General features: G+C 40.7%; 1 long non-coding RNA gene across 1 annotated transcript; it reads right to left on the reverse strand.

The window, feature by feature from the left end:
• Positions 1-3605: 3605 nt before the first annotated feature.
• On the reverse strand, positions 3606-7857 carry LOC148902784 (uncharacterized). Its single transcript, XR_016114902.1, has 3 exons — positions 7823-7857; positions 5763-6085; positions 3606-3690 (listed from the first exon to the last, which is right to left on the reverse strand). It is a non-coding gene; the product is annotated as an uncharacterized LOC148902784 (long non-coding RNA).
• Between the last annotated feature and the right edge of the window lie 604 nt (positions 7858-8461).

Below are 8461 nucleotides of genomic sequence, written 5' to 3' on the forward strand. Positions count from 1 at the left end.
GTCATACAGAAGAGCTCCCCCCGGCCCTCCCCTTGAGATCGGCCTTCATGCTTACCCGTATACACAGTGGAGAATGCCATGCATGGCCTGTTTTCACTGCAAATAAAGTTCACAGAAAACGTACACAAATGAATAAACAGTCTCCTCGCGTAGTATTAAACACACTTTGGCCCACTCTTTCCAAGATTGTGCTTGGGTTTCAAAGACACTATCTTTGCTTTCAAGGGATGTGACCAGCTGCTAGCACATCTTTGTGGCAGTGCCGAGGACCATTGGGGAAAGCCCCTGTGCAGAAATACTCAGGTGTTAGGAATGACTCACTATGATTCAAGCTCCCAGAGACACATTCCCATTCATCCATTTTCTGATCCGCTTAATCTCACAAAGGTTAACGCTCGAGCGAACTGTTTTCAGGCGGTAGGCGGAGGGCACCCTGAATTGGTTGCCAGTCAATCGCAAGGCACACAGACATGAGCAACCATCCACGCTCACAGTCCAACCTCGTGACAGTTTTGTTTTCAATCCACCTGCAATGAATTTTTGGAATGTAGGAGAAAACTGTAGATACCTACACAGTACCGGGGAGAACATGCTAACTCCACATGCGATGCCAACGATCCTGATGGCTCTGCGGGTGAGGTGGTTGTTGTGGCTCTGCGGGTGAGGTGGTTGTTGTAAATGTCCTGAAGGGGGGCAGGGGGGGGGAAGACACAGATGATCTTCTCAGCTCTCCTCACGATGCGTAGATTTCTGACCCTGGTAACAAATGATGGCTGAAATGTGATTGGTTAAATGCTTAAATACGAAAACACGTCTGGAAGCAGCGCGACAGGGGAAAAGCAATGAAAGAAAGCTAAAAGACAATTTGGAATTCATGGACAAAATATAATACAGTAAAGTCTCGTTATATCGATATTCAAGGGAGTCCGAAAAAATATCGATATAACCGGGACTATCGATATATCCGACCCTGTTTGCATGTAATTTTCTCCGTGCGTGCATAGAAATAATATCGATATAACCGGGACTATCGATATATCCGATATCGATATAACGAGACTTTACTGTATATATAAGGCTTTGCAGGCCTTGATGGAGCACCACTGCTTTTTAACTTTATAGTTTACCGTTTTTGCAAAAAGGCACTTAGGGGATCAAGGGTATAAGGAGCAGTTGCCCAGGTATGCATGTCCCTCTGTACTCTGTTGTTTAATGAAAGTAGACTAGACTCAAATTAAAAAAAAAAAACAATTCATATTGTGAGAGCAGCAAAAAATGTTACATTCCAGATGTCATCTTATCATGGTTACGTGTGATCTTGTCAGTCATGGCATGTGGTGGCCTGCCAGTATTGATTGGATTTAGTCCCGCACTGTTGAAAAAATGTTTTTTTTATTGTTATCCATGGATCACTTTCTTTTTTTAATACCTTTTGACCATTCATCTATCTTCAGGCAAATAGCGACACTACGATATCTTTAGGCAAATAGTGACACCAAGACACAGCATCGATTTATGTGTCCACAGCAGGCAGAGAGATCTACAGCGTGGAAATGGCTATTGGGGTTATTTGACAGGGACCGATATGCTTTATCCTGAACAATATCCTAAAATGGCTAATTATGCAAGGTAATTAGCAGACTAATTAGACAATTATCTGAGTAGCTAATCTATTAGCAGAAGGACATCAATGTGGGGGGATGGAGGAGTGACATATAGCAGCAGTGTTAGGGACTTACATTTTAATCTTGTCTACCTGTTTGTGTGCATTAAAACGCTGCTTTTTTTCTTTATTTTGAAGGAATTGAAATAAAATGTGTATTTTTTTGTGGGGGATAGTGATTGGACTTGTTTCCAATGCCACTGATTATTGCTCCTGAATTTCGTTTTTCGGACTAATGAGAAACAAACACACGATAGAATAGTGCATGAAAAGGATAGCTGAGGTGCTTTTGGCATTCTTCCAGTGGCGGGCCATCAGGGCCTGCAAGGCCTTCTCTGCTGGCCTAAAAAGATCTGAATCACAGACTAATGTGAATTATAATTTTAATGATATTTTGTCCATAATAGTTTATTAAATAATTCCAATTTGTCTTTCAGCTTGCTTTCATTGCTTTTCCCGTTGTGCTCCTTCCAGGTGTGTGTTTTCGTATTCATGCATTTCACCAATCACATTTCAGCCATCATTTGTTACCAAGGTCAGAAATCTACCTGGACGCCTTCACAATCAGTTCTGCGGACCCTGCACTATAAAAATTAATGTCGATGAAACTGTTGTTTTCACCAATGAGAGTTCGAGTTGGCAACCCACGGCCTGCTGGAAGGTGCTGGAAATGACATTTAAACTATTACAGGCTAGTCACATGATTGGCGAATCACTAGCCAATCATAGTATCACTAGTCATGAGTGATAATAGCATTCTGGACAGAGCTAGCACACTGCATCTGTAGCGAGCTGCATAAGAAAATATATTTTTGTGTCGATGTATTAGAAGTTTTGTCAACCCACAATGGCTGAAGGACGAGAAGAAATGGATTTGGTTGCATATATACTGTTAAAGCCATTTTCAAGACGGACTTTTTAAGGAAAAATGGACAGAACTAAGAAAGGTCGTAAATGCTTCTGTAGTTTAATCTTCTCTGTGGTGCGAAAGAGCGACTTCTGACCCCATATAATGAATCATGGTAAAAACTCAAACAGTTGACAGTATTTCCTGAAGTTAGTTTCTGGTATGATATATACAGCCCACCATTGTATTTTTCACATACAAAAAGGGCAGAAGTGTGGGCGCATTGTGTCAGTTGGAGAATTAATATTAGACAAATGAGCCCTCTAAATATGTTCCCACAGGAAACACTGAAGCAGTCAGCTCCCACCGCAGATCTTATCTGGAGAGTTTGAGAACCTTGTTTGTTGGCTACGCTAGTGTTTGAAATAGCGTCTGCCCGGTGGCCCGGGCGTACAACTTTTACATCGGGCGGACAACTTTCAAAACGTCTCGGCCTGAACGGCCGACAACTTCTTCAAGAAAAAAAAAAAAAAATTTTTTTGTTCTATTCAATAAAGCAAAAGCAAATTGTCAAACGAACGTTTGGAAATTTGCATACTCGGCACCGGCAGCCAATCAGAAGCCTGCTTCGGACTACACCCTGACTAAAAAGTGTACTTCAGAGTTTTGAAAGCCGCTGAGAAAGCGGAGTCCACGTCACTTTGAGCAGTCACACGTTGCATTGTACACCATGACGACAAATGGCAACTGAAGCAAAATCTTCAGCAAGGTATATTTACCATAAATTAGGCAAGGGAGCATTTGTGGTTGGTACTTCCTTAATTTAAAAAAAAAACCTTTAAACTTCGCAACAATGTTTTTATTTTTGGGGCGGTTAAACATCTTTATTATTATTATTATTATTATTATTATTATTATTATTATTATTATTATTATTATTATTATTATTATTATTATTATTATTATTTTCTGATTCTGATTCTGATTTATGTGTTTTAAGTTGTGAAAAATTGTTTTAAGTTGTGAAAAATCAGGCAGGCAACTTTATGGCCGGGCCGGCAACTTTTCAGAGTTGTCTGCCCGGGTGTCCACTAACTTTTGTCGTGAGTTTCAGACACTGGCTCCGCCCCTTTTGCCGCCTGCCTCCTTGGTCAAATCTCAGGAAGGATGTTTCTTTCACCTACAATTACGCCCATAACACAAACTTGTCATTATGCATACACACACACACACACACACACACTCACACACACACACACACACACACACACACACACACACACACACTCAAAGACACGCAAACCTCCTCTGGCGTGCACGCGGCACTGGCTTCCAGTCAAAGTGGTGCTAAATTCTATTAAAAATAGTGCAGTGCTCATCGCAAATTTACATGCGAATTAAGGTGAGGAGAAGTAATTACTCCAGGCGAGCGCCACTAATTGAATGAGTATACAGCCTTTTTGCTCCTCTCTCATTGTACATGAGCAATGCTATGCAACTTCCTTCAATGTCATTGTACCACTGGATTGCCCCCTTTCAAGGGCCTGCCACCACGGGAACGCAAATGGTGGAGTAATACATGTTGATATAGTATTGTAATACAGTTAGAAAGTAAATACATTTGAGCATGTACTTCAGTTACATATGATTAAAATTCGGAAACCGGATTCAATAGAAAAGAACAAAACACCTCTTTTTAACTCATTCACTGCCATTCTCGAATGTATTCAGGTTTTTTTTTTTTTTGCAGGGCGGGTGCCGATAAAGTGCTGGCCAGACCACTGGCCATGCTTTTTCCCTTCCACAAGGGAGAAGCATTTGCTTTTTGTCCATGTTAGCGCTTTTTTACAGCTTCAGCTGTTGTTAAAGTGCTATATAAACCATTACGTATGCATTGCATTGTATTTTGTACATATGTCCCCATTTCAAGCTCATATAACTCCAGACCCATTTCATTTAGAAATGAACTCTATTTTTCTGATGAATGAAAAGAGTCTAAGGTTTATGTTTATGTAGTCCTAAAACTAAATATTCTGTGGGTTCTGGAATTTGAGTGAAAATTTACAAAAACCGAGGCACTGGAGTACAGTGATAGCTCAGTTTACGAACACTTTAGCTAACAAATTTTTCGCTTCTACGAACATTCAATTCGTGAGAATATAATCTTGGCATACGAATTAGTTTTCGGCAAACGAACCAAACCACATGGAGCGCCACGGTGGCTGGCGGACTCGTTTTCGGCGGAAGAACACCAAACCACACGGTCGAACAGCACTACTGTGGCTGACGGAGTAGTTTTTCATCACCCCTTTCCTTGAGTGAATGGGACCGAAAAAGACCCCACCACAGGCTAGTGTTCAGCCGAAGAGGACACAAAACAAAATTACGGTCGAACAAAAGAAGGAGATCGTCGAGAAACACGAACGAGGTGTGCGTTTGTGTGACTTAGTGTCCCACGACCAGTATGCTAAGTCGACCATTGCTACGTGTGGTTAAGGGTGTTTCTGTTTTGTCTAAGCAACGGTCTCAGGCAATAGAAGAGGTTGAAAAACTTCTGTTGATGTGGATTAACAAAAAACAGCTAGCAGGGGACAGTGTGAGTGAGGATATTATCGCAGGATATCATCAAGAGGCAACCTGGAAGTTTGTCATGCAGTGACAACTACAATCACAAAGATAAATAAAATGACTTTATTATATAGTACAGTTTCTTTCTTTAATTACAATACAATAGCACATTTATTATACCTAAAATAAGGTATGTTTTGTGTAGTTTTAAGGCTTATTTAGTAACAAATTATGTTTTATGGGGATCTGGGAATGTATTATTCTCATTTTTAAAGGTTTCTTATGGGAAACAAATGTTTGGCAGACGAACTTGTTGCCTTACACTTTCTGGCAACCAATTATTTTCATAAGATGAGGTATCACTGTATATGATAGCTGTCCATGTTAAGTGCTTTGTTACAGCTTCAGCTGTTGTTAAAGCGCTATATAAATCAATATGTATTGTATTATATAATGGCAAGTGGCAATATTGCACCTAAAAACTGAAAAAAACTGAAAAAAACTGAAAAAAAAACTGAAAAAACTGAAAAAAAATCCGATCATTTTCATTCAATGTCAGTCGGATGACGAGCCTCAATTTCCGATATATGTGATCGGATTGAAAGCAGTCTGTGTGTGCGTGTCTTTGTGTGTGTGTGTGTGCGGGCTCTTCTTCCCTTCTGGCGATATTATGAGTGAAAATACCTGCTGACGCACAACAGCCAGACTCAGAGGTCAAACACTTAACAGCTTTGCTCCCATTGATTCATGGCCTCGGGTCCAGTCAAGTGCAAACACTCCATGTGCATGTAATTGAGATACAGACAGAACGTCAGACATCAAGAGTGTTTACATTCTGTCGCGTGGTTTGTTATGCTGCACGTCTGCATTCAACCTGCTGCTTTTACCCAATCAGAACTTTCGGCTCGTCTTTTGTTTTGTGGCCTGGGGGCGCAGGCTCCCGGTGTTAACACGAGGCACGCAGAGTCGAAGAACAATGGATATGCTTCCAGGTAATAGTCCGATGCCTTTGGGAAACAAGGGAAAGTCTCCATGTGGGTATGGGGGAGTGTGAGAAAGCTGCGTTGGATGAGGGATAGAGGATGGCGATGCAACAAGGGAGCAGATTTCAGTTTGGGAGAAGTGTGTTTCTGTTTCTCACACAGCTCAAAAAGCAGAAGATGTGTCACGATTGTGATTTACTGTAAACAAAAATCCTGAGCACACCGCCACCCCCCTACCTAACTTATCTTCACAACTCGTATCAAATAAACAAGGAAGAGTGAGAGAGTTTTACAGATAGAAAGATGAAAGAAGGTGAATGACAGGAGGGGCAGGTAATGATGTTAAAGTGATGATGGCTGTTTTTCCGGCTTTTGCGATTATACTAGTTGTTTGCGAGAAATCGCTCTCGACGCAAACGGGAGTATGTTTGTGGGTCTTTCTTTGAACGACATCAAACATACTTTATTTAACAAGCACATCTCCTGTAAGAATCATTAGCGTGAGACAATCCGGGTGCAGCACAAAGAGCCTACCATAAGTGTTCTCCATTGATGTCATAAGAACTGCAGTCCTATAAGAAACAAAGACCAACTACTTGACTGCGTTGAAATTTTACATCAAGGAACAATTTGTGGATCCTCACAGAATCTAAATGGCAAAGAGCTAATTTTTACAACACATCACATTGGCTTTGAATAGAAAGCTTCAAACAATAAAATAAAGCAAAACATTGCCATTCTTTGTGATATAAAGTAAGTACAGTAAAGTCTCGTTATATCGATATTCAAGGGAGTCCGAAAAAATATCGATATAACCGGGACTATCGATATATCCGACCCTGTTTGCATGTAATTTTCTCCGTGCGTGCATAGAAATAGTATCGATATAACCGGGACTATCGATATATCCGATATCGATATAACGAGACTTTACTGTATTCTCTCATAAGGAATTCTGTCAAACGGAAATTCCTTCCGGAAAAAAAAATCATATGTATGAATCTGGAATACGGAATTACAATGCATGCCAAATTGTGTAATTTCATGCTCGATATATGGAAAAAAAACGTCCGTTTCGCCATTTTTCTTCCAGGTGACATAGTTGCGGCTACCTGCGCAGAGGATGATGGGAAATCCCCTGGTTACACATGAGCTTACTTTCGAAATTACGCGTTGTTTAGTGTAGTGTCGCAGTTGTATTAGGTAGTTCTCATCAGCAAGTTCTATAATCATGGCATCCAAACATCGTTATGAGCGTAGAAGAAAGACTGAAGTGTATTAAACTGAGCAAAGAAAGATACAGTAAAGTCTCGTTATATCGATATCGGATATATCGATAGTCCCGGTTATATCGATACTATTTCTATGCACGCACGGAGAAAATTACATGCAAACAGGGTCGGATATATCGATAGTCCCGGTTATATCGATATTTTTTCGGACTCCCTTGAATATCGATATAACGAGACTTTACTGTATATAGTGATAAGAATTCAAGAAATACTTGGAGTAGGCTAAATGCAACGGTACAGTATGATAAAAAAACATTACGCAACAGGACAATGCAGGCGAGTTGATTGCGACACGTAAGTTACTGGTGCCTCAAAAGACAAAATACAATGATACGTCAGCCTACGAACTAAATAGGTTTCCCATAAGAAACCATTAAAAATGAGAATAATTTGTTGCCAGGTCAACATTTACATATTCATACAGCGAACGCCACATAAGGAAATTCTGTGCTAAGGAAAATGTTCTTACTGTATACGTATCCGACTAATTTCCTTGTCAGTGAGATTTCTCCTTTGCTCAGTAGTTGCATATCTGTTTATAATGAAACCACACATTTTCTTGCTTAAATGTAAAAGTAAACAGTGGTGTGGAAGTCCCTCCATTTCCTGCTGACTTCCTGTCATGAGGATTCAAGCACCAACACATACACACATGCGATACGGAGGGGGAGGCCCGTTCCCCCCATTTCCCAGCAAAGCCGTGCTTGTCAGCACTCGTTTTTCGACACTGACCCATCTTAACCACTACATAAACAGGTGCCTCGGGGTGAAGTGCAAGTCAACAGATGTATGGAGGTGTATTTAACCCCAAAATAGGTACGGTGTCGAGGAGGCCAGGAGGATGCGAGTGCAACAAAAGCTGGCATTCATTTAGCTTCTCATCAAGAGAAGGCCAAGACCTTACCTCAAACAGTTGCCAACTTCTTGATTAATCGCAGACCCTCACATAATTTGCTCAAGTTATCATATGCAATAAATCCAAGCATGCGGGAAAACACTTATTGCAATCAAGTGAAAAACAAATCTAAATCAAGCAGATGCTTGCACTGCACTCTGACAGCCGCATGTGTACATAATATGAAGTACAGTGAAGCAGAGCAGCATGTCA

This window comes from Hippocampus bargibanti, linkage group LG01 (assembly GCF_051943395.1).
Source record: "Hippocampus bargibanti isolate YZ-2025 linkage group LG01, ASM5194339v1, whole genome shotgun sequence".
In the NCBI taxonomy this organism is placed as follows: domain Eukaryota; kingdom Metazoa; phylum Chordata; class Actinopteri; order Syngnathiformes; family Syngnathidae; genus Hippocampus; species Hippocampus bargibanti.